Raw genomic sequence first — 25,683 nt, forward strand, 5'->3', positions numbered from 1 at the left:
TAATCAAGAACCCGGAGAATGTGATATTGCTGTCCATTATCGCTATCTCCTCTACTTCTCGCAACAAAGCTGCCAAAAATATCACCGCGAAAACATCTTGTTTTAGACATCCTGTTTCGTATCATAATGCTGTAAATATGTGCCGACATGTGACTTTCCTTCTTTGGAATTTCAGTAGTTTAGTTTTAAAGACATGCTCATCAAGTGTGCTTCCTTAAATCGACCTCACTTTCCATCCCCTGACAGGCAGCAGTCTACTCATGAAAAATCTTTTAGTCTGAGAATTTATTCCATTATTTTTTAATAAATATATCACTTAAGACTTAACGTTTTTTTCCTCCTTGACCGCTGGGCCTCTTTGTTCAAGCATTCAGTTCTAATCAAACACACCCAGTGGAAATCAGAGCAAAATTAGGCCACTAAGCACAAAACATTTAGACGGTTCAGCTAAATCAGGAGCAGTCCTCATTGGCCAATAGGCCTAATTGATTGACTGTGAACTCTAACTTGCCTACCAGAGGCTTTTAGTGGAGAGAGGTGCCTTCAAATTAAGCATTTGTTCCCTGCCAAGCAGGCGGCTTCTCTTTTGTGTTTATACTGCAGTAAGCAAATGTATGATTGTGTCTAAATTTTAATTTGCTTACTTAGAGAACAGTGACCCCTGTCACATTTTACTCTCCCCAGCCTACATTATCACAGACATCTCTGCTTTCGCAGCACAGCCCACTGGTGTGTGATCACTCTTGCTGAAATGACCATTGTTTGTAGGTTATTGAAAAAAAAGCCCAACCCACCCCCTGAGCTTGACAGAAAAAGGCAGGATGTATGTAGTGCAACTGCTTTCCTAATTTTTCTTCAGAAATATAAAGATAGCATTTGTTACATGCGATGTTACACTGGACATTTACCAAACAAGACTTTTATGTAGTTGCTTATTTCTGGGTCATTAGGCCTGGATTACTGAAAGGAAGCTTTGTTGGGCCCAGTGTTACGGTACACAGAGATTATGTTCCTCTTGTCGCTAAAGTGGAAAGTGGTGGGTGTGTCGCTCACCGCGCAACACAAAGATCTCTATACTATGACGTCCATGCATCATTATGAGGGGAAAGATTTCTTTTAAAGGAGTTATGAGATATAGCAAATATCACTGTATAATACTTGTTAAGTTTGATGCCAAAGTCAGATCAGTTTCTGCTATTAAATGTCTTTATTCAAGTGGTAAGGATGAATTTTCTCTGACTGACTGAATGTCTGTACTCAATTTTACAACTACATTCTTTTTTCTCTGTGATTTCTTTTATTTCCTTTCATTTCCTTTCTCGTGAGAAGCACAGATAGCGATCGGACCGGTTGGCTTAAGCATTACTACTAGGGTTTTTTTGTCTTTTGACAGTCTTTTGAAATGTTAGCACAAAGCCAGTTTAAATACCCAGTCGAATTTTTTCCTTATATAACACTCATATAATTACACGGTCAGACACGGAAGCATTTGAATGTGCCCCGAGCGCCTTTCGGGCACTAGAGACAAAGGGTTAAATAAAAAATGAAAGTAAATTATTTAAAAATAAAATAAAACTCTTAACCTGGCCTTTACGGTTTGCTTAATGGTCAAATTTTACATGTATATATGAAAATAAATAAGGAAAAATAAGAATAGAAAAAGCAAAGCGATTTATGTTACACAGGTATGCACCCTCAAGTAGCAATTATTCTTAATCTTAAGAGTAATTATGGGAGCTAAGTTGTGTTCTCACTAAAGAAAATACTTCACCTTGTAATGGCACGCTTTTTCCATAATGGCTCATTGCTGTGAAAGATAATTGCTAGGAAAAACTGTGGATTGGGCAGCATTCAAAAACTGTCGGAGTGGGCTTCAGCAAGATGGAACATCACCCCTCTGTGGCATGAGAAGCTTGAGACTGTGAATGCTGAGAGATGCCACCCAAAAACACGAGAGCTGAACTTAATGCACGACAAGCGTTCTGGAAAGAATCTCCTAAATAGGGGTTGGAATTCATTCAAGTGTTGAGCTACCCGAGGCCACAGATGTCAAACAGCGGTAGGTGCACTTGTATTGTCAGTATGTGCAGATCATAGTGTCCTGTGCTGGAAGGTGACTCTTCTGAGAAACAAGAGTAAAACCCAGAGGAAGACACACAGACTTACACTCATCCAGCACTCAGTCACATTGCATTTTATTTATATCGTGACCAAATCACAACAAGAGTCACCTCAAGGCACTTTAAATTGTAAGATAAAGATCCTACAATAATACAGAATAAACCTTAAAAATCAGATGATCCCCTAGGACGAAGTAGAAGGACAAACTCCCTTTTAAAAGGAAGAACCCTCCGGCAGAACCAGACTCAGGGAGAGGCGGTCATCTGCCTCGACCCTGTATATCAAAAAACAATATAAAACAAGTTTCCAGCAGTTCTTCGAAACAAACCACAGATTCAGCCGACCTGATAGGCTGAGGAAAGCTGTTCCAAAGTTCAGGTGCTCAACTCTGGTTTCAAACTAAGAGCGTTGGACAGTTGGGTGACCCTGATCATATTATCTGATAGGCCAGCTGCTGTTAAAAGGTTTCAGTGGCTCTGCTATATATGCAGGAGCAAAGAAGCAAATAGCTTGCGTAGTAAACTATTTAAAAACAAAATGTATCATATTTCCAAAAACACATATATCCAGTATCCAGTCTTCTAGATACTGATTATGTGAACTACCTACTAATACTAATCATAAACAAAAATCTTACCTTGAATCTCCTACATGCTAATGAATTAAAGGCAGTGGAAGGTTTGCCTTTACTGGATCAGATACAGAAACAGAGAATAGTGCGTGCCACGGTGCTGAACGGCATAGACAACAGCAGGTAGAGAGAAGGTAAACACACACAACAAAAGACTCCTCACCTCAAAAACTCACTGTGACGCAACTTTTGGCAAAGATGAAAAAAACAGAAAACACAAAAACACTGCAGCTCGTGTGTGTGCAAAGGTTAGAGTGAGCAGTTGTTAAGCCCAACTACAACACCCAATCAAAATAGTAGCACGAATCATTAGTTTGGTGAAGTTAAAGATTATAGATGTGCTGTTACCATGAGAGTGTGTCTGTTGGAAGAGAGATTTTCATAGTCTGTGCTGCTTTACCTTTCAAAAAGTTTGTCTTATCACAGCAGAAATGCTACAGTGCATGCCAGCTGCATGTCTCAATGATCCCTATCACTAAGTGTTTTTTCATGTCCCACTCTCTGATTCACATTCCCAGATGCTTGTCTTTCTTGACCCACATCACTCAGTAGATCTCTCATCACTGTGTGGTACAGTAGCAAAGCGAAAGACAAGAAAGGGCAGGAGAGGGAGGAGGCCCGGATATGTGAAAGAGTTGCTCTAGCTAACCTCAGAGGACTACAAGAGCGATGACGGCTGTCCACACCTGTCGGGGACAACAGGAAACCAGTTTGACACCTGCTCATGCTTGTGGTTCACACAGCTTCTGGGAAACTATGTGAAACGGCTTACATATTCATAACAGCTTCTTTTAAAAAGGTTGACTCATCTCGGATTTCTGCCATTTTTGGTTTCCATGAAGAAAACCAAAAAGGTTTCTTCCATGAAGCTCAAGTAAACAAAGCAAAAAGATGTCAAACAAAATCAATAGAACCTGACCTATCTTCACCTACTCGACACAGGTATATTCTGGACAAAGAAAAGTGTGACAGCTGTGTGCTTCACCTTCCATATGATCCAATTGTTCTTTAAGCTCTTATTACTTACTCAGTCTTCTCATGCTCTGTCTTGGTGATGTTACTGTCAGCTGGGATAGCTGCATCTATCACAACTGCTTCTCTCAGCCGGCACTATGTGTGGTTGGTCGGCCAGCAAGTGCTTGTCAGTGTGGAATTTCAGTTCCCACTAGACCTTCGCTCTGCTGTGTATATTTGTTTCACGAATAGTACCAACTCGCAATATTTTGCATGTTTTTTCATCAACATTAAGTACAACATCTAAAGGCCACCCTGTTATTAGCAGCAGTGCGTTCAGATCACGTAACAAGAAAGGTTTAACCTGCAGTAGAAGACAAAGAGATTTCCACTAATTGGCTAAAACTGCTGCAGTTTACTGTAATCCCTCGTGTGTTCAGTGCTGTGTTAGCAGAAGAAATGAGAAACTGGAAACAATACACCAAAAAAAGGCAGAAACAAGGGACACCTTGAAACATGCCGGTGTGTTTTACTCGAGGGTTCTAGCATGCGCTACCCAAACTTTTAGTGTGATAGTTAATTTGTCCTGTCGTGATGGAGACATATGTAGTGATATGGTCTCTTATAGCAACATTAATACCTATAAAAGTGCCATGCAGTGGTGTTATTTTACACACTGTAAGTAAGAATGTATACAGTTTATTCACACAGCCATGTTCACAGGCACACACCTGTGATAATGCACAATTTTACACTGTGCCATGAACAAATACATTACAACACTAAAGTTCTTCTAGGTCCTTTTTCTTCCTTTAACTTCAATAGAGTTTTTGATTTCATTCAATTCTCTTCCACTCAGCAATTATGTAGTCTGGCAGTTGAACAGCAACTAGCCAAGACTGGATCAAAGCCTGCTTTTAAAGCCACAGAGAATTTAATCAGGCCTTGTTTCTTTGTGGGTGCATCCATTAGTAATAGTCAACATCAGTATGTGGGTTATGTTAATCCTACCACATTAGAGTATTTCACCTGTGAGGGAGATAGGTGGCTTCCTTCTCTAGTAAATGGGATGATCGGGTCCTTGGGCAGCTTGCCACCTCCTAGGCCAAGCAGGAAATCCAGGTTTTCAACTCCAAACAGTTTCAAAGAGTATCCAAGAAAACCCAGCCTGCATAACAATAAACCAAACAGTCATGGTATTGCAATCCTCTGTGGCCCTATTTCAGTGGGATATGCACTTCTACTATTTCTATAAATATGCAACGACTACTTTATTTATTTTTCTTTCAACAAAACAGCTTTGCATTTAACTACAGTATGTTGGCACAGAAATATCCAATTGCAAGCCAAGCAGAACTACAGCTCAGTTTAGACTTAAGTTTTCTCTGTAAGAAATTGAATATATGCTTCTTTAAGAAAAGTTAAAAATGCACATCTACAGTCCACACCACAGCAATAACTTAACATCCTCACCCACACACCCAAACACATCCACTTCAGTGGCATGCTGTCCTGGCTGACATGCCAACACAATCATTAGCTACATTTGCTTAGCTAGCCAAGTCATTAGCTTAGCCAAGACAGTCAGAAAGTGGTCAAACTTTATCAAGCTGGTAGCCTGTTGCCTCCCTCACTTCCTTTAGGAAAGTACAAACAGCTTTATTTTCATTGAGCTTGTTTGATAAGCTTTTTTCTCAGCTTTCTGATGTAAGCTGCCTTTTTTCTGTTCTCTGTCAAAATTATCTTCAGTAATGTGAAGGCCTGGGCTGTGGGGAGGCCAGTCCATGACTGATAGGCTTCCACAGTGTGTTTGGGAACAGTGTCATGCTGAAAAACTAAGCTGTCACTCAGACACATTTCAGATGGTATTGCATGATGGATCAGAATCTAAAGGCACTTCTTTCTGCGTTCAGAACTCGTCAGTTCTGACAAGATCCCAGTAACCACTGGTTGAAATGCAGGCCTAAACCATGATAGAGCCTCCACTGTGATTTATAGATGGCGGTAGACACTAACTGTTTTACCTTTCTCCTGACCTCCTCCATGCATATTGACAATATTTTGGGCCAAACATTTCATATTTGTTTTTAGCACTTCACAAGATCTGTTGCCAGTGATTCCCAGTACAGTTCTTGTGCAATCTGACATCCTTCAGCCTTCATTTCCCTTCTTTAAGAATGTGAACTGAGTCTTTGCCAAACAAAAATAAAATTCATCTGAAAATGGTCAGTTACACAGAAAAAACTGGCAAATTAGACCTAACAACTAACTTTGTGAGTGGTAGTTTACATCCAAATAAAATGGGTCAGCATGATAAACTGGCTAAAATATTGGCTTGTTTACAACCTGTTTCAACATCAGTCCACACTTTGTTGTAGCAGTTAAAGAGAGCAATGGACACAATGTTGTTCTTACCAGAGTTATCCTCAAAACTATGAAAATGAAGGCAAAGTTACATATTAAACATTATCTTTTAAGGTTTATCTGCCTGCCTGGTATTAATTATTCCTATCGAGTAAGGAAAAAATAATAATAAATGAATGAATATGAAAGACAGCAACAGAGCAGGAGAAATAGAAGGAAGAAAGCAAGGAAGAGTATAATCCATAGTCTCTTGTACTGCCTACAGCAATACATCTCCCTGGAGAGGTTACTGCTGACAACAAGACATAAAGAGAGAGAGAGAGAGAGAGAGGGAGAGTGACAGGAAAAAAAGAGACAAGGAGAGAGGGAGGTGTGAAAAAGGTAATCACTTGCTACCAGCATGAGAGCCAGGGATGAGAGTACTGGAAACCTTACACATTTTTTGCCTCACTCAGTCACAACAATTGTCTTTATATAATCATATAAAAAAAATAAAAATGGAAAGAGAAAAAAATGACAGTGTTAACCCTTTATACCTGCCAGGGATTCACAGCTTTTTATAAAGAACCATTACAGTGAAAATTAATGTCAATATTCTGAATTTCACAGTGGAGACGATGATGCTTTCACATCTGGTATAAGCAGCTGCTCTTTGATTTGAAGGTACGGGGAAGTAACTGATGGGAAGCATGGCATGGAGCTTGGCAGTGAGAAAGTTTATTTTGTTCCTGTTCCTGTGGTCTAAGTCAATGTAAATCCAACAATGGGGCTAGAAAGTTTAAATGTGCACATAGTAGAAAATTTTAGGAAGCAACTGTCTTACTGATTTCAACCAGAAATCATTCTTTTTCACACTTACTGTAATCTTCAGTTTAACCCCAACAATCAGACGATCCCTTCTGAGGAAGCACTAGCTGATGGTGGGAAGAAGAACTTCCTTTTAACAGGAAGAAACCGTTAGCAGGACCAGGCTCAGGGAGGGGGAGTGGCTCAGACCTTTCTACACATGATGAACCGGACAGTAAATGTAACCTTCAATCCAAAACTTCATTAGATAAGATGAGAGTTCCTTTGCTGTGCTAGGATTTCAAAGCAGTCAGAATTTACATTTACAACACAAGAAGCAATCTGTGAGCGCAAACCTCCACCGAGGCTGCTCACTCTCTCTCTTACTTTTAATGGAATAGTGTCATATTTTGTACATGTTCATTCTGTTTTCTCTGTTCTCTTTAAACATACTTTAAGCAGTTTGTGGTGCAGTACAGATGATATATTTTGGGGTCAACTTTAAAGAAAGACACAAAACACAAACAATGGCAGTAAGAGATGTAGTTTTGAATAGCTCTATATGTCATTACTATCACTTTGACCTTTAGATCAGTTTATTGACCTTTGAGCAGAGGTCAGAGATCAAATGTTATGTGATGTTTTAAATAGCCTTCAGCTTTAGTCTTGAGTCTTGAGCTTCTAAGTTATAAGGATCTTTGTCAACAACTAAATGGTTAAGTTAACCTTGAAGACTTCGGTGGATGTAAGCCAAGTTGTAATGAATTGTTAACATGGCCTCGCTCTGCAACCCTACAAAGTTTTATCTGAATCCATTCAAACCTTTTCAAGCTTTCATGTTTACAGACAGAAAGATTGACATGCACACAGACGCTACCAAAAGCATAACCTCCTTAGTGAAGGTAATAAACCTTGTCAGTCCCCATCAAGCAGGCACATGTTCAACCGTTTCACTCGACACACTGTTGACATTTCATGCCATTCAAACTGTGTTGCTAAAGCGTTTTTTCTGGAAATAAAATCAGCCCATAATTTCTCTTTGCACAGGAAAAAAAGTTCATAAATCATAAAGGAAATCATGATAAATGATAAATGGCCCACCTTTTGTCGAATAACTTTAGGAGTTTAGCTTACCTGCCAAGAACTCGAAACATCTCATCTGAAAATCTTCATGAGTCCATTTCTAATATGAATGATGGCCAGATATACAAAAAACGATATCCAAGTCCTCATAAATCACATTAATATTTCCATACGCGTCTTTCATTAAATGTTATCTGTTTAAGTAAATACCCATTGCTCAGAGTGTTTCAGCTGTCTGATAAATCAAACCGTCTCTTTACTTGTCATCTGCATTTATAAAGATTTTAATAAGGCTTCACAGCATGGCTTTGCTCTTAAATGTGTCATTATGAGCTCGGAGACAGCAACAGCTTCTGAGGAATGCAGGCAGCTGATTAGGTTTTCTTGGCACGTTCTGAGCTGACACTTGCAGATTGACACTGACTGACTGACTGTGCCTCTGGGAGACTACCAAAGGGTGTGAACCAGTGAGTGTTGGCGCGTGCGACTATATCTGTCTGAGCATGCGTCTCTGCGACAAAAGCACAGATGTGTGTCAGATTAACAGCGCATTCTTGTCCATCAACATGACTGGTTGTCTGTCTCTTACGGCCCGCCACAGTAGATTCCCTTCGGTTTACATAATGCTTCTTATTCAGAATTCCAAGAGAAAAATACGAGGTCACTGACCCAGACTCATAAATATACAGACTGTACATATACACCAAAAAAACAACTTTAAAACCAATGACGTGCGGTTACAGTTGTACCCGTCAAGGGTTGTGAGGAATTATTAGAGGATATGTTGGAAGTGAGAAATATGGATAAGAATGGCAAAGTCAGAGTAAGGCTACATCTACACTAATCCGGATAAATTTGAAAACGGCGTTTTCATCTAAAAACGCTCCACGTCCACACTATCATTTTCAGTCGTTTCAGAACAGTTTTTTATCCACACTGATACGACTGAAAACGCTTACGTTTTCATGCGCGAAACGTAAGAAGATTCGACCTGCCTCATTTCTGTCTGCCGTTTATTTACTTTCCAGCTCTTTGAAACGTCGCGGCAAAATGTCGAGTAAAAGCACCGAGTTTTTTAAATGGAATGAATTAAAGAATTAAAGAAAAGCTATCTGGAGCATGTACAGACTGATATTAATCTTTAATAGGGCTGTCAAAACTGAGCGCAAACAAAACAACTGCTGTGTAATGCCCTCCGCTATCTTAGTTTAATTGGTCACATGACTGCATCATATGACTAAAATGCGTCATCGTTTCCGAAATTCTCCGTTTATGCAGTCTACACTGTGACGCAAAAACAGCTTTTTCAAATATATCCACTTTGGAGAGCGTTTTTAAAAAGCTCTGTTTTCCTTGACCGAAAACGCCGTCTCCATGTAGATGGAAGGACAAAAAAGAAAGAAAAAGATGCGGTTTCAGACGAAAACGTATTAGTGTGGACATGGCCTAAGGGCATCTCCAGAGCTGCAGGTCTTGTAGGATGTTCTTGGCCTGCAGGGCTCCAAGAGACAGGGTAACTGGTGAACAGGGTCATAGGTGCCCAAGGAAGCTCGATCTGTGTGGTCGCAGATCCCACAGAGAAGAGCTGGTAAGATGATCCCTGACCATTGATGAAACTGAGAACTGGGCCGTGCTCATCTGAAAGCTTTTTTTACCTGTACAAAGATCTTCACCTTGTTGGCTACACCCCTTCCTGGCCCTGATACTTCTTGATAAAAGAGAGATTTTCCAGTGGGATAAAGTGTTCTACCACACAGCAAAAGTTGTTCACAAATCATGTGAGACAAAGATTTTAAGGGTTTTAAATCCTCCTATCAGATCTCAATCTGACAGAGCAGCTGTGGGTTGTGCTGGAAATTTGATCCACTGAGGCCCACACCTCCCAAATTATATTTCTATATTTTAGATACGGCTTTTCTATTGTTACTCTAAAGCCCTATTCACCATTTTCTCTAAAGAAGCACTGTCATTATGGTAGCAATGGAGCGCATTTTGCTTTAATAGCTAAGCTCTGCGAAGCATTGTCAAGTAAGCTGGACTTCAGATTTATTGAGCTGCGCCCGTGTCATCCCGGATTTAGCCCTGCTCTTTTAAGTGGTTCGATAAACAAGTGAAAACACTTCACATTGCTGAGAGACACCGATGTCTTTAATGTGGTCTGCGTTGTAATTAAAAAAAGTCTAGCGCGTTGACATGTGTTTGCCTACAGACGACAGCAGCAAAGACTGTTCACCTTTGTTCCCAAGCCAAATAACTCAGGTAACTATGCACAATCACAGACATAAACACAACCTGAATGATGCAGACGCAGATACAAACACAGACACACGACAATATGGCGACACAGTTCAGAGACACCGCCTTCTGCGGTCGCTTCAGTTCAGGGAACAAGAGAACATGTTTGGCATTTACTAACTTAACACGGAGGGGATGACAATAAGCATACGGAAAATATAGCATGGTCTGTGAAAGCACCACGTTCACCAAGTGGATATACAGCACGGGGAGACATAGTGGGAACAGTGGGAAGATTCACAAGAATCCAAGTATGACGGCAAGGAAGTTCTGCAAGGAAATTCATCCTCCCTTAACAAACATGAAAGCAACATTAAACCTTAGTAAAGTCAGCAACAGGAGAAGCACTGTGCATGAGGATTATGCTGGATTGGAAGAGGGAGATGCATCAGCAAGCACATTAAAGAATGAGCATATCATATCGCAGTAATTGGAGATCTGTCAGGCAATAATGGATGCCCTGTACACCTACGTTAGTGCCTGCTTTTAATGTCTGCGCTCACACAATGCTATTTTAAACCATTTAGCTAAAAAAATGCAAAACCACGTACCACTAGGGTTCATACATTGTGTTCAGAATTAATATAAATAGCAGTGTAATGACAAGTCATTTAAAGAAACGAAGTCTTGTTTATATCTTTGAATAAAGTATTAATAAGACTGTGATTTTGTTTGTGTTTGCATGTGATCTGCAAATGTCTGCATATACTGTAGGCACATACACACACACATAAATATACACCAACACAGTCATGCATGTGCACACACCTTGGCCTGAGCTAGTGTTGTCCAATTATAGGAGGATCCCAAAGCCCTGCTACATCTATATGAGAAGGACAGGATTAAGACCTTCGAATGAGGGAGGGTGGCAGTAAACTGGAAAGGAAGTGGATGACAGACCCTTCACGCGCCAGCCTCCACTGTCTGCCTGGGCATGTAGTGGCACAGTGTGTGTGTGTGAGAGGTTTATGTGCATCTCATCATGTACTTCACTTGTCATAATCTGCTCCCTGTACTCTCTGCTGCCAGATCTGCATTTATTTGGGTTTTCTCAATCACAGAGGTTCGCTAAAGTGGCAGGTAGATGGATTCTGTCACTATGTCAGCCATTGTGAATTAGAATAGCTGTCACACACTGGGCCTTGTAGGTGAATGATATGAAAGATGCCTGACTAAGATTGAGCTTTGCTTTTTTGTCGCTATTAATGTGTGCTATTTATACAAGTACACATTTATTTGACAGTGTTTTTTCCCCACTTTTTTTTTTTTAATGTGGATTGATTAATGGTGTCTAAAGTTCTAGGCACAAGCAATCTTGATTGAAAATGGGTCCACACCCTGTTGTCGTGAGTTCAGCCAAGCCAATTTCTTAGAGAGCAAATCACATTACGTTTGCTGCATTTTAAACACGCTCACATGCATGGATGAGGTGCAAAGGCTATCGCTTTCACTAACCTCCTCAGCCACATACTCTCGAACACGTGACATACATACATATATGTGTATGTCATGTATTCGAAGTATCAAAGTGTGTGTGTGCGTGTGTGTGTGTGTGTGTATTTAAGAGCTGTGCCTGGAACAGACGGCCGGTTTCACAGGCCTGTTTGTGAACTCCTGGGTTGGGTCAATCAAACCATTTTATGGGGCAGAGAGAAGGAGGGGAACACAGGGAGGCAACCTAAGAAGGAGGAAGCATTTAAAGGTAGAGAACACAAACAAATGAGACAGTGTTGCTCTTCTGCACACTTGGCTTATATACTTTCCCAGTCTAAATGTGAAGAGGTTTAAATGCATTCAGACCTTTAGCACAAACATTTGCCGTCACTTATAATATTACATCAAGCAACTTACTGAGAATGGTTATCTGAAAGCAACTATGTACAGTGTCAGCGTTTGGCATCTCGCCTGCAATATTGTCTATCTTCAAAAGCAAGCAGCAATTCAACAGAATAGAGAGTGGAGCGGGACAATAACAACTTCCACGTAAAATCTTCAACCCAAATTGACAATCCGGTCTCAGAGCAGTTTGTGATATAGTCACAACCTATAATCTATAGATTTTTGTTTCTGTAGAGTAATTTTAAACTTTTATTCAAGTATTTTGTGTCCCTGAACATGATTTTTCCATCAGTCCGCTTTCATGTGTCCTGAAAAGCAACAGTAAGTCTGCATTTGTAGGTTGGTGGGGTGGAGGAAGATTACAGAGGACAGGAAACACTGCACATATATAGGCTAATTTACATCATGGAGCTCTGCTCTGAAAAACTGACATAGATGTAACTCTGTCTGTGAAGGTGGATTTAAGAAATAAGTGTTTAAGTTTATAAAACATGTGTAGCGCCATCTTCTCTCAGTACAGAAGGTTACAACATGTGGTTGGTTGTGGCTAACTGACTCACATTAGTATATGTTAGCTAACCAGTGACAGGATCGATAACTCAGAGGAAAATAGCATCACTAAAACTCAAAATCAGTTGAAGGGGATCACTTGTGGGCTGCCCCTGGCTGCAACAATTAGTTTTATGTTAAGAAAATGAGGGAATACTGTCCACTTTCACTCTCTGAATCTTTAGCAGTAAGTGGCTCTACGTTGTTTGGCTAGCTGCACTCGGGAAAATCCACCTGTTAGCCGTAATGCTCGGGTTTGTAAAGCGCTTCATGAATGAGGACTGTATGGAGGAGAGCCTGTTTGAGTCACCAGACTAACAAGCTGGAGTCCATACTTCAGCTTTCCTCGCAGGCCGTGCACCAAGCTGGCAAAGCATCTTCAATGCCCTGTACCAACATAGAGCAGAGCAGCTACCTGAATGCTACTCCAACAGAGGTCGATCATCTTGTTAATAATTTTACCTCCTCACTACGTACGACTCTGGATATTGTAGCTCCGGTGAAAACTAAAGCCTCAAATCAGAAGTACCTGACTCCATGGTATAATTCTCAAACACGTAGCCTAAAGCAGATAACTCATAAGCTGGAGAGGAAATGGCGTGTCACAAATTTAGAGGATCATCATTTAGCCTGGAGAAATAGTTTGCTGCTTTATAAGAAAGCCCTCCGCAAAGCCAGAACATCTTACTATTCGTCACTTATTGAAGAAAATAAGAACAACCCCAGGTTTCTCTTCAGCACTGTAGCCAGGCTGACAAAAAGTCAGAGCTCTACTGAGCCAACAATCCCTTTAACGTTAACTAGTAATGACTTCATGAACTTCTTCACAAATAAAATTTTTATCATTAGAGAAAAAATTACCAATAATCATCCCACAGATGTAATATTATCTACAGCTACTTTTAGTACCATCGATGTTAAGTTAGACTCTTTTTCTCCAATTGATCTTTCTGAGTTAACTTCAATAATTACTTCCTCCAAACCATCAACGTGTCTTTTAGACCCCATTTCTACAAAACTGCTCAAAGAAGTCCTGCCATTAATTAATGCTCCAATCTTAAATATGATCAACCTATCTCTAATAATCGGCTATGTACCACAGGCCTTCAAGGTGGCTGTAGTTAAACCTTTACTTAAAAAGCCATCTCTAGACCCAGCTGTCTTAGCTAATTATAGGCCAATCTCCAACCTTCCTTTCATATCAAACATCCTTGAAAGAGTAGTTGTCAAACAGCTAACAGATCATCTGCAGAGGAATGGCTTATTTGAAGAGTTTCAGTCAGGTTTCAGAGCTCATCACAGCACAGAAACAGCTTTAGTGAAGGTTACAAATGATCTTCTTATTGTCACGGTCCCCGTGCCTCACCGGCTGATTCCGTGTTAGGCAACATGTGTTTTGTTCTTGTGCTCTCTCTCCCTCTTTCCCCGGCCACAGCGGTGCTCACTGTGGGCTCCGCCCCTGGCCCACACACCTGTGCTCATCATCACACCTGGCGCTGGTTACTACAATCAGAAGGGCTTTTTAAGATGGCAGACCTACACTACTCGTCGCTGGAACGTTGAGTCACCCGCGTTAGTGCTTCAGCAATCTGCCTAGTCTGTGAGTTTCCTTGTGATCAAGTGCTAATTGGATTTTCTGTGTGTGTGCGTAGATTCCCCCCCCGGACCCGTCCTTGTACCCCCGAGTGAGCGAGAGGAGCGACTGGAGTGGAAAAGAGTGGGATTGTTGGTCGAAAGAGCAGAGTGTGGTTTTGGACCCTTCCCCCCCTGGAGCCCCGGACCCCTTCCCCGAGCACCTTGTATATATATAATCACCCGGTGACACCACTGTCACTTATGGCCTCTGACAGTGGACTCATCTCTGTGCTTGTCCTGCTAGACCTCAGTGCAGCGTTCGATACTGTTGACCATAATATCCTATAGGAGCGATTAGAACATGCTGTAGGTATTAAAGGTACTGCACTGCAGTGGTTTGTATCATATCTAGGGATGGGTATTGATAAGATTTTCACGATTCCGATTCCATTTTCGATTCTGTTTAACGATTCGATTCTTTATCGATTCTCTTATCGATTCTTATTTTTTTAAAAAGAGAACACTAAGGTCGATTAGCTTAGAACTTTGTTTTATATCTTCTCTTTGAACAAGATAGAAATTTAGGAGTAATATGGCCTTACAAACCCAACAGTGAGATCTTAAGAGATCCCCAGCCTACGGCTCTTCAATGGGGTGTCACAGGGTCCCCAGGAAAAAAAATTTGAAATGTAAAATAATAAAATAAATATTCTTCTGTAGCAATAACAAAGTATAACATAAATTATTCTGTGGCAATTACACAAGTATATCCAGTAATGTCCCTGCCTACAATTAAACATCTCCAAAAGTTGAATCTGTTCATCTGGACGTAGCGTTTGATGGGAGAAACGTTTCGTCACTCATCCAAGTGACTTCTTCAGTCTCAGCTGACTGCAGGTTTCCCCAAACCTTATAAACAGTACATTTGCATAATGACTGAAACCAGCCCACTGAAGGAACAATGGGCTGTGAGGTCAGTTCCTTAATCATAATTATAAGGTTATAAGGTTTGGGGAAACCTGCAGTCAGCTGAGACTGAAGAAGTCACTTGGATGAGTGACGAAACGTTTCTCCCATCAAACGCTACGTCCAGATGAACAGATTCAACTTTTGGAGATTTACTTTCCTGGATGATTGAGAATGCATCAAGACTACAATTAAACACATTCACTTACCGAAAATCGGGGGCATCTGCTGTGGCAAATGGGTGCAAGCCTTTGACCACAAACTTAGTCACTGCTCGGTGACATTTGTCTATCCTGGCCTGAAAGGAGACGCTAACGGTAGACTGCAGCGAGAACTGCCAGCCAGACTCTGTCTGTCTGTCTCATCATGGTCACCTAAATGCAGCGCACAGTAATGTCAGGTTTTGTAATAAGGCAGATCGCGCTAACATAATATGCACTGTTCGTTGATTATTTACCTGCCGCATTAACGGGAGAGGACGTGCAAACGTTACCGCTGCTGCTGGGTTGAGATTCATGAGTCCGGAGCGGAATTAAAAACACGACATTCATTTAAGGTTATCGCGTGTTTTGTGAGCAAATGCTTTTGCATATTCGTAGTGTTTCCTCCTTTAAATGAAATATCTACTTTGCAAGTATTGCAAGCTGCCCTGTTGTCATCCGTTCTCGTAAAGTATAACCAAACTTTTGAGCGTTTGAGCCGCTTAGGCGCCCTGCCAGGTAAAGGACGCTCCGCAACGTGGTGACGTCTTTCGGGGCGACTGGAATCGATAAGGGAATCGTTTGCAAAAATGGCAAACAATTCCAAGGAATTGAAACAGTGGGAACCTGTTCTCAACAAGAACCGGGTTTCGATACCCATCCCTAATCATATCTATCTAATAGACTCCAATTTGTGCATGTAAATGGAGAGTCCTCTTCACACACTAAGGTCAATCATGGTGTTCCACAGGGTTCAGTGCTAGGACCAATTCTGTTTACATTATACATGCTTCCTTTAGGCAGTATCATTAGAAGACATAATATATATTTTCACTGCTATGCAGATGACACCCAGCTCTATCTATCCATGAAGCCAGATACACACACCACAGGGACTAGAAAGAGAGAGCATATTTCTCCTGTTTTGGCTTCCCTTCATTGGCTTCCTGCTAAGTCCAGAACTGAATTCAAAATTCTGCTCCTCACATACAAGGTCTTAAATAATCAGGCCCCATCTTATCTTAATGACCTTGTAGTACCATATCACCCTATTAGAGCACTTTGCTCTCACACTGCAGGCCTACTTGTTGTTCCTAGAGTATTTAAAAGTAGAATGGGAGGCAGAGCCTTCAGTTTTCAGGCCCCTCTTCTATGGAACCAGCTTCCAGTTTGGATTCGGGAGACAGACACTATCTCTACTTTTAAGATTAGGCTTAAAACTTTCCTTTTTGCTAAAGCATATAGTTAAGGCTGGACCAGGTGACCCTGAATCCTCCCTTAGTTATGCTGCAATAGACGTAGGCTGCCGGGGGATTCCCATGATGCATTGAGTTTTTCCTTTCCAGTCACCTTTCTCACTCACTATGTGTTAATAGACCTCTCTGCATTGAATCATATCTGTTATTAATCTCTTTCTCTCTTCCACAGCATGTCTTTATCCTGTTCCCTTTCAGTCGATTCACTCGGTACAACACATAAGTATGGGATATCACGCCCTCGCGTGCCCTGGCTGAAGAAACCTTTATTCACGCCTTTAAGGCAGATGACGTGCGATGACACGCGCATGGCCCCGCCTGCACATATAGCCGCTGTCATCACAGTCATCCCTCAGTTCTTACGCTCTTCACCTCGCTGAGAACACCTCTGCTGAGTTGGGCTAGCTAGCTGCTGCTAGTTAGCTCCGTTGTCTGCCGACTTGAACTTAGCTTAACTGCCCCTGTTGGTGTTAGCCTCCACCACCCAGTTGGTGTGTAGGCTGCCCGCGGAGCGCTAATTTCAAGTTTTCCTGTGCAGCATTTCGCTTTGCGTTTTGGAATGGACTCCAAACCGAAGCGAGCAGAGCAGAAATCTTCTGTTCGCCCCTGTCCTCAGGGATGTGGTTTCTGTTTGCACGACAGCGACCAGCACAATGCCTGCCCTGTCTGCCTGGGGATCGTCCACGCTAGGAGAGCGTTGACGGAGCCCGAAGCCTGTGCGTTTTGTCGCCAGCTCCGGCGCTCGACCCTGGAAAGACGGGTGACGTTTGTGGAAAAAGTGCTGGGACGCTCGGCTGTCGCACGGCATGACCCTCTCCTTTCCAAGTCTGGAGCCCCGGCTTCGTCCGAGTCCGAAGACGAGGATTTTCCGGTCGATGTCCACGCAATTAGCTGGGCTGATCACATGGAATATGTTGACGGGTTAGCCGATGACGAGCCGGAACCATGCAGGAGCGCTGACGGGCTTCAGCCTGGGTTGAAGCCCGCCAGTGCTCCCCAGGAAGACGATGACGTGCTGGACATCGGCCTGGACATCCATGGTTTGTCGGAGGATGAGCTGGAGAGCTCATTGTCGGCCCAATGTGCCGCCGCTGCTGCGCCGGTCGGCCACGATGACACCTCTCTTTTTTCCCTGTTTCGCCATGCTGCTGAGAAGCTGCAGGTGGACTGGCCCTCTCCTCCGCCAGCTCAGAAGCCGTCGCGGTTCGCGGGTTTTTCCTCCCACTGGAGCCCGCAATGGCCAAAAACTGCCTTCCCATGTTCCCAGACTTTCTCTGCGAGCTAACAGCATCATGGGACAAACCTCTGTGTGCCCGCGTCACTGTGCCCGGCTATGCACAGTACATGGAGTTGGACGGCGCCGAGGGGGGTGGCTTAGCTAACCCACCCCCTATGGAGCCGTCTCTGGCTGCTTATCTGGCCCCGTCCCATAACCATGGTGTCGGCGGCCCTGCAGCTCTGCCGTCTAAGCACTGCAGATTCTCTGCTTCGCAGCTGGAGAAGATTTATCAGGCTCAGGCCGGCACTGCTCGCACCATGAGCTCCGTCACCATGCTCCAGACGTACCAGGCAATGTGCCTGGTGGAGCTCGGATCGCTGGTTCCTGATGACAGCCCTTTGGCACCTCTTCTTAACGAGGTCAGAGTCGCCACAGATTACATCCTCCGTGCGTCTCGCTGTGCAGCGCTCTCCCTGGGCAGAGGGATGGCTTCGACAGTAGTGGCGCAGAGGCACCTGTGGCTGACCCTCTCTGACGTCCCGGATAGGGACAGAGCTGTATATCTGGACGCACCAGTGTCTGCGGCTGGGTTATTCGGACATTCACTTGAAGCCATTCAGGCTAGATTCGATCTGAGGAAGAAGCAGACGGAAGCTCTGCACGACATCATACCCAGACGTCAGCCCAAGCCCAAGCCCGCAGCTAGCTCTCACAGGCCCGCCGCTCCTCTGCCGACTGGCAAGAGACCGGCGCCCACTGCTGAAGTGGGTGTGCCGCCAGCAAGAGCACATCCTCCGGCCCGAGCTCATCCTCCGGCCCGAGCTCCACGCCAGTCGGCCTGGAGTAGAGGCCCACCCTCGGGCCCCCGGCGGGACCCAACGCCCAGGAGGAAGAAGCCTCAGCCCTCCTAGCTGTGGTTTCGAGTGGAGAAGGGGTCCAGCAGCAGGGAGACGCTGCTTTTACCCCTCTGTTGCCGCCCAAGAGGTGCCGCTTAAGTTCTGTTCAGGTTGTCAGCCCCAGAAGGCGCTGCACTTTCCTAACACTGTCTCCCATGCACTAAACCCCTGCACACAAAATGCCTCAGGTAACTCCCTGTTCAGGTTTGTTAGATGTTCAGGTGACCACATCAAGTGTTCCCGCTGTTTTTCATTGTTGTGCCCCAGAAAAGGTGCCTCCAACAAAATGTATGAATGTACATGTTCCCATGTTACAATCAATAAATTGTGTTGTTTATTCTCACAAAATCACAAATGCTCAGCCTGCGGGCAGAATGAGCCAGGTCAGGCAGGTGATGCAGTCCCCTGCAGACACACTGGGGGGCGACAACGCCCCGCCGACGGTGCTGCAGGTCAGCTGGCTGGCTGCTCACTTCCCTCAGTGGCGCGCTTGCACCCCCTCTCCGTGGGTGCTGCGAACCGTTGCCATGGGTTACCGGTTGCAGTTCCGGGTCAAGCCGCCTCGTTTCCAAGGAGTCGTAAACACGACTGTCAACACCGAGGCGGCCATGATACTCAGAGAGGAAATAAAGGCGCTATTGCAGAAAAGAGCAATACGAGTGGTCCCCGCTTCGGAGACAAACAAAGGTTGATACAGCCGCTATTTTGTTGTTCTGAAAAGAGGGGGAGGGCTTCGTCCCATCCTCGACCTGCGAGTCTTGAACACGTATCTACGTACGTACAGGTTCAAGATGCTAACACTCAGACAGCTCTTGAATGCAGTCGGCCCGGGTGATTGGTTTGCGACAATCGATCTAACAGATGCTTATTTTCATGTGGCTATACACCCGAAACACAGGCAGTTTCTGAGGTTTGCATTCGAGGGCGTAGCCTACGAATACCTAGTGCTGCCGTTCGGGCTGTCGCTCACTCCTCGCACCTTCACGAAATGTGCCGAAGCAGCGCTAGCGCCCCTCAGAGAGAGGCATCCGCATCTTAGCCTACCTAGACGACTGGGCTCTCGTAGCTTGCTCCAGAGAGCAGGCGGAGACACAGCTGCCACTGGTTCTGTCACACATTCAGACACTGGGGTTCTCTGTGAACTTTCAAAAGAGCTCGCTAAACCCGAGTCAGCAGATTTCTTTCCTCGGTTTGGAAATATGCTCGCTTTCCAGCCGCGCACGTTTGTCGGACCACAGAGTGGCCGCGTTTCATCGCTGCCTCGCTCAGTTTCAGCTGGGACGCAGACTGTGTTTCCAGACGATATTACGCTTGTTGGGCATGATGGCATCTATGATCGCCGTAGTGCCACTTGGACTGTTAAAAATGAGAGCGTTTCAACGCTGGACTCTCTCTCACCGCCTGTGTGCATTGCGTCACCTCCGGAAGAGGCTGCCGGTAACTGCGTCTTGCATGCTAGCTCTCCGTCCTTGGAGGGAGCCCAGGCTGCTGCATCAGGGCTCTCGGATTGGGAGGGTGTTGTTTCGCAAGGTGGTGTCCACAGATGCTTCCCTAAGAGGGTGGGGAGTGCTATGCAATGTTGCATCAGTGAGAGGGATCTGGTCCGCAGCTCAGCGCCAGCTGCACATCAACCACTTAGAGCTGTTAGCAGTGTTCTTAGCTCTAAAGCATTTCCGTCCAGTCCTGGAGGGCCAGCATGTCTTAGTCAGGATGGACAACTCAACAGTGGTGTCTTACATAAACAGGCAGGGAGGAACACACTCTCTTCCCCTGTTGAAGCTGTCTCGCTCTCTGCTGTTATGGTGCAGTGTTCATTTTCTGTCTCTGAGAGCCACCCATGTCCCGGGCCACCTGAACCTGGCACCCTTGGGCTTGGACGTGCTCCTGTATGCATTTCCCCCAGTGGAAATGATATCTCCAGTTCTAGAGAGAGTGCGTCGGCATTCCCTCTCTCTGATTCTAGTGGCCCCTTGGTGACCCACAAGGTCGTGGTATGCAGAGATAATCTGCCTGCTAGCAGCGAGTCCTTGGCAGCTTCCTCTCCGCAGGGATCTCCTCTCTCAGGCGGGAGGAGAAGTGTTTCATCCGCGCCCAGATCTGTGGCGCCTTCATGCTTACCTGCTGAGAGGCTAAACTTGATTGCTAAGGGTTTGCCACCTAGTGTGATAGCGACAATCCAGAGCGCTAGGGCCTCATCTACTAGAGGCTTGTACGCTTACAAATGGCGAGCCTTCGAGCAATGGTGCCAGGACCGCCACACTCTCCCATTTCAGTGCTCTATTGTGGATGTTTTGACATTCCTGCAGGAGCTGCTGGATAAGGGCCTTTCATTTTTGACAATTAAGGTTTATTTAGCAGCTATATCTGCTTGTCATATTGGCTTTGACGGGGTGATACCAGGTGCACATCCCCTCGCCATACGTTTTCTGTAAGGGGTTCGCCGGCTGAGACCCGTGCTTAAGTCCAGTGTCCCTGCTTGGGACTTGTCTTTGGTGCTGGAGGCCCTTTGTAGCCCCCCGTTTGAACCCACTGAGTCTGTGGATATGAAATTTCTTTCATATAAGGCTGCATTACTTCTCGCTTTGGCTTCAGCAAAGCGAGTGGGTGACCTTCATGCGCTGTCTGTGCATCCCACATGCACAAAGTTTTCTCCTGATGGCCACAAGGTCGTATTGCGTCCAAATGCTGCCTATTTTCCCAAGATCATGCCTGCATCTTATAGCTCAATGGAGTTTGAGTTGCTGAGCTTTTGCTCCCCTCCTTTTGCATCTGAGGAGCAGAGGAGGATGCATTCTCTTTGTCCAGTGCGTGTGCTACGCACCTACATTGAGCGCACTCAGAATGTGCGTTTATGTGACCAGCTGTTTGTCTGCTTCACCAATCCAAATAGAGGTAGATCTTGTGTCCAAACAGAGGCTGTCCCACTGGATTATAGAAGCTATCTCACTGGCATACGGCACCAGAGGTCTTGCTTTGCCCCACGGGGTGAGAGCTCATTCCACCAGGGGGATGGCAACCTCATGGGCTCTTTTTAAAGGGGTGCCTGTAGCTGATATTTGTGCGGCAGCTAGTTGGGCATCACCGCACACTTTTGTGCAGTTTTATCGGTTGGACGTTACAGCCCCTTCGGTGGCTCATACTGTCCTTTCTGCTGGGTCTACCACTCACTAAGGAAGTGGTGGCCCGATTCCGGTTTGGTGGCTGCTCTGCAGGGCGTGTATATATGTCCCATACTTATGTGTTGTACCGAGTGAATCGACTGAAAGGGAACGAATAGTTATGTCTATAACTTCTGTTCCCTGAAGGAGAGGAACGAGGTACAACACAAGGTGGCCCCACTGAGCAGTTTGGCTCGGTGAAGAGCGGCTATCGAACTGAGGGATGACTGTGATGACAGCAGCTATATGTGCAGGCAGGGCCGTGCGCGTGTCATCACACGTCATCTGCCTTAAAGGCGTGAATAAAGGTTTCTTCAGCCAGGACACGCAAGGGCGTGATATCCCATACTTATGTGTTGTACCTCGTTCCTCTCCTTCAGGGAACAGAAGTTATAGACATAACTATTCGTTTTCCTTCTCTCACCCTAACCGGTTGCAGCAGGTGACCGCCCCTTCCTGAGCCTGGTTCTGCCGGAGGTTTCTTCCTGTTAAAAGGGAGTTTTTCCTTCCCACTGTCGCCAAAGTGCTTGCTCATAGAGGGTCATATGATTGTTGGGTTTTTCTCTGTATCTATTATTATACGATCTACTGCACAATATAAAGCGCCTTGAGGCGACTGTTGTTGTGATTTGGCGCTATATAAATAAAATTGAATTGAAGTGAATGTTTGGAAAATGCAGTCAGTGCTATTTAATGCAATAAAATATTCTCTCTCAACCAAACAGTTTACTACATAACAGGTTACTACATGCATATCATACCTTGCCTTTATATATTTAGTGTTTCATGTCCTCTTTAAGTATCCAACACAAGTTTGAATCCTAGCTGTTGCAGTTTGTCATTTTAAAATACATTGATAATTACAAATATGTTGTTTGCGTAGTGTTAGGCATTAAAAGCTACTTGGCTAAGGTTAGGCATTAAATGCTACTTATTTACATTTAAAAATATATGATTTAGTTTAAAATGTAATGGTTGTAATGTATTTTAAAGCTTTGCTGACGCCTCCCTGCTTTTTCTACAAAATATAAACGCTCCTAAATAATGCATTATTGGCAAAATAGAGCTAAAAAAAATCAAACAAACATAAAATTTCATGCACATGATAAACCTGAAAACATACATTATGCTTTCATGACTATTTCAAAAACTTCTGTGCAATGAAATGGAACACCGTAGACTCAGTGCTTACAGGTGGGAGCAGTATATTATTTTATATACTTAAATAATAACAACATGTAAAAATAAATCAGGAAATGAAAAAAAAGATATGTTCCAGTAAAACATTTGGCATCATGCTTTTACCCTCTAGTCACCTCAAACGCTCTTTCTGTAGTAAGCATAGCTGTTTACCTCGGCTGTCACAATACCAGGTGTGAAGCATCCACATCTATTTACTCTCGAGGAGGCTGTAAAACTCCCATGAAAGGAGTCCGATACGGGCGGATAAACTCTCATACAATGTCTGAATGTAATCAAACTCTTCGCCAGAGGGAACGGGTGATTTTTATGACACTTGAGCCTAACGTTAGCCGGCAGATGTTAGCTTATAACCAACTGTCGTTGTTATAGCTGGCTTGTTCTCAGCTGTCCGGAGACGGGAGGGTCGCATGTTTAATCTGTGTGTGCGTTAGCATGCGTGACACCAAGTTTGGAAGGAGAGCAGTCGCTGCTTAAGTGCACTGCCATAATCAAAGGGTAGGTTTGATTATACAGCGACGAACCCAAACCTTATGACCACCTCAGCCTATGTTGTTATTTTGTGTGCTGCCAAAACTGCTCCCACCTGCAGGACGCACCTGCAGCATGCTCAGATGCTCAGACCCAGTCATCTGGCCATAACGCCTTGGCTCTTGTCAAAGTTGCTCAAGTCTTTACACCTGGATAATGATAATGAGAATTGCCTGTTCACCTACTGCCTCATATATCCCAGACCTTGACATGTGCCACTGTTACAAGATAGTCAGTGATATTTCCTGGATCTGTGGTAAATATTAAGGTCTTGGCTGCTTAGATTGCAACCAGAAGAGTATGTGGCAGTAGAGCAGTGGCAAAATCGAGTTATCTCGCTGAACTAGTTTATACGACCTCTGTTCTACTGCTTAAATACTTTATACTGCTTAAACAAAATAAATACATACACAAAAGAGAAAAAAGAGATGCTAAGTCCTTGTGACAACAAAATCTGAGTCTGGAGAGGTTTGGAGTGACAGTTTAATTTTCTCACACAGCATTTTAAAAGAAGCTCGCAGAATTTAATTGCAAAAAAAACAAAACAGGAGGACAGTAGTTGGTTTTGTACAGTTTGTTCTTTCTTTCAAAGACAACCGAAACCTCAGACAAGGATCCAGTATAAGGATACGCTTGCTGTTCAGCGAGGTATAGGTTACCCTTTCCCCAGTGAGAGTTCACCTTACATTTGGCCTCTCTGATCTGGGACAATAGCTTGTTAAGGCATGTGTCACACAGGCCTAGAGGCTTTGGTCGCTGGGGAAAAATATGTATTCCCAAACCAGACGGTGAATATGATTTTACATGTGCTAAAAGAGAAATGCATTTTAATTTCAGTGTCTGATATAAGCAAATTTGTAAGATGTCGGAGCAAGTGGGGAGGGAAAAATAGACCCTTGTTAACAAGGACATAACATGGCGATGAATACGGATTGAAAAGTAAGTAAAAACAAAGGTCAGAGAGGTAATAAATGGGTTTGAAGTTTTATGATCCCAGAGAGCTAAATTTGCTAAATGGGAGTTCTTGCAGCGGTATACAGTCTCCGTGATATTGCTTCCCTTGAGACGTGACGCCTGCAAATGTCATTGTCCGAACAGGCCTCACGTCTTTAGGCTGCAGGAAGGACCCGCTCCTGACTTTGTGTCAGACCTTGGCAGGGATGACCCGTGTGTTTGTCCTGCTTTTGCTTGTTCATGACTTCTGCAATTGTCTGTCTCTGTCTGTGTCCTGTTTCAGCATCTCATATTCCTCTCATTCTGTGATGCCTCTGCCTCTCCCACTGCCTTTCCCCCTGGTTTTCTTCTTTTATACTTACCCCTCACCCTGCCCTTTGCTGTCCTTGTTATCGCAGGTATTACCTTCTTTGGCAGAAGAACCTATTGAAGATAGAAAGGCCTGTGTTTCTCTCACCATTCATCGCTGTCCTTCCCTCTCTGTTTAATCTTTGTCTTTGGGCAGTATAGTATTAACCATGGTTGTAGAGGCGGTGGCGAAGTAACGCCTTGTTTATGGTCACTGTATTGGTTGTTGCGTGTGCCAGCTGTGTTGTCATCACAGCTCCATAAGTGTTTATACTTACTTCACGGCAGTCTTCTCCTGAATGGCTGGCTGTTGCAGCATCTGCCTCATGGTAATCTGGAACTTTCTGAACTCCTGTATTGATATATCATTAAATTGGCCGTAAAGACAAAGCAGCTCACACTTGTGCCTTCGCCTCATCCACGCGCCAGCTACCAAAAATTGAGAGGTGTGCACTAGACAAAACAATAGTAAAGCGTGCCAGCAGTGTGAAGTTACACAAAAGGGCTACGATGTCAAGCATAAACAGGCTGTAGCTGCCGGCTGGAGATACTAACTGAAGAGCATTTGTGTCATCAGTGCACTCTGGAGGATTGCTTCAGTTTCTTTTATTCATTTACGTGAATATGTGCTTCTTCTGCAAAGAAACACATAGCGGAAGCCAGTGGATGAAACCCAGAGGAACGGAGCTGTACAGTAAAGCCAAAAGATGCATGAGATAGGAAGAATGACAAATGGCAAAGGAGCAACAAGAAAGGGG

The 25,683-nt window shown here is 44.0% G+C and overlaps 1 long non-coding RNA gene across 1 annotated transcript in view; it reads right to left on the bottom strand.

Moving 5' to 3' along the window:
- Nucleotides 1-8,377, bottom strand: part of LOC102080667 (uncharacterized) — a 37,598-nt gene extending 29,221 nt beyond the window's left edge. The window contains exons 1-2 of the long non-coding RNA XR_001224751.2: nucleotides 7,991-8,377; nucleotides 4,736-4,874 (exon numbers count right to left, since the gene is read on the bottom strand). This is a non-coding gene — a long non-coding RNA (uncharacterized LOC102080667). The remainder of the gene's footprint in view (nucleotides 1-4,735; nucleotides 4,875-7,990) is intronic.
- Between the last annotated feature and the right edge of the window lie 17,306 nt (nucleotides 8,378-25,683).

The sequence above is a fragment of the Oreochromis niloticus genome, linkage group LG15 (genome assembly GCF_001858045.2).
Source record: "Oreochromis niloticus isolate F11D_XX linkage group LG15, O_niloticus_UMD_NMBU, whole genome shotgun sequence".
NCBI lineage: Eukaryota > Metazoa > Chordata > Actinopteri > Cichliformes > Cichlidae > Oreochromis > Oreochromis niloticus.